Here is a 1,799-nt window from a genome sequence, read left to right on the forward strand (position 1 = left end):
ATGAGTCTTCCTCCAATCCTGATGCCTTGTTCTTCTTTATATAGTCCAGTTTCTTGGATTAGTTGCTTAGCATACAGATTGAATAAGTATGATGAAAAGATATAACCCTAACACACACCTTTCCTGATTTTAAACCACACGGTATCCCCTTGTTCTGTTTGAATGATTGCCTCTTGGTCTATGTACAGGTTCCTCATGAGAAAAAGGAAGAAGGACCTGGTGGTGTACTTCTGAAAAATTGGCTAGTAAAACTCTTATGAATAGCAGCAGTACATTTTTTGATATAGTGCTGGAAAATGAGTTTCTCAGGTTGGAAGGCACTCAAAATACAACAGGAGAACAGCTGCCTCCTCCAAGTAGAGTTGACCTTAGTGACGTGGAAGAAGTAAAGCTTCCAGGACCTTTATTTGCTGATGTGGCACAACTGAAAATGAGAAGAAACAGCTGCAAACATCCATTAATAATCGGAATGTGGAATGTACAAAGTATGAATCTAGGAAAATTGGAAGTCATCAAAAATTAAATAGAATGCATAAATCGATGTCCTAGGCATTAGTGAGCTGAAATGGACGGGTATTGGCCATTATGAATCAGACAATCATATGGTCTACTGTGCTGTGAATGACAAATTGAAGAGGAATGGCACCACATTCATTGTCAAAAAGAACATTTCACTGGAGAAACCCCGAGAGTATGGCCCCCAGACACCCTTTTAACTTGGTACTGAAGTCACTCCTGAGGTTCACCCTTCAGCCAAAAATTAGACAGGCCCATAAAACGAACAATAATAAACGTAGCTCAACTATGTGTAGGAGACTAAATGGGCACACCAGCCCAGGGGCAAGGATGAGAAGCCAGAGGGGGACAGGAAAGCTGGATGAATGGAAATGGGGCACCCAAGGTCGAGAAGAGGAGAATGTTGACTCATCGTGGAGCTGGCAACCAATGTCACAAAACAATATGTGTATTAATTGTTTAATGAGAAACTAATTTGCTCTGTAAACCTTCATCTAAAGCACAATAATAATAAAAAAAAAAAGAACAGTTCAAGATCTATCCTGAAGTATAACATTGCCAGTGATAGGATAATATCTATACATCTACAAGGAATACCAGTTAATATGACTATTATTCAAATCTTCACACCAACTACTGAGGCCAAAAATAAAGAAATTGAAGATTTTTACCAACTTCTGTAGTCTGAAAATTGATCAAACATGCAATCAGGATGCATTGATAATTAATTAAATAAATGGTGATTGGAATGCAAAAGTTGGAAACAAAGAAGAAGGTTCGGTAGTTGGAAAATATGGCACTGGTGATAGAAATGACACAAGATCACATGATAGAATTTTGCAAGACCAACGACTTACATTCATTGCAAATACCTTTTTCAACCACATAAACGGTGACCTCGATGGATGGAATACACAAGAATATGGTGCAATGAATTACTAAATATGGCCCTTCTAGCCATGGTCTTTGTAGCTTAAACACCATGATTGAGTGGGACTATGCAAATAAGGTATATGGAACCTGTGGTGGTTGGAGTTATGTGTCAGCTTGGCTAGGCCATAATTCCCAGTATTGTATGGTTGTCCTCCAATTTATATGTTGTGGATCCTGACCTCTACATGTTGATGAGGCAGGATTGGTGTAAAGTGTGTCTTGGGTTGCAGCCTTGAAGGAGGGTGTGACTCAAGCTCCACCTTTACTAAAGTTATGCCATTCCCTGGGGTGTGGCCTGCATCTAAGATATATGTGTGTGTCCTGGAGGCTGTCTCTCTCTGCATCTGGAT

This window comes from Trichechus manatus, unplaced genomic scaffold (assembly GCF_000243295.1).
Source record: "Trichechus manatus latirostris isolate Lorelei unplaced genomic scaffold, TriManLat1.0 scaffold00282, whole genome shotgun sequence".
NCBI lineage: Eukaryota > Metazoa > Chordata > Mammalia > Sirenia > Trichechidae > Trichechus > Trichechus manatus.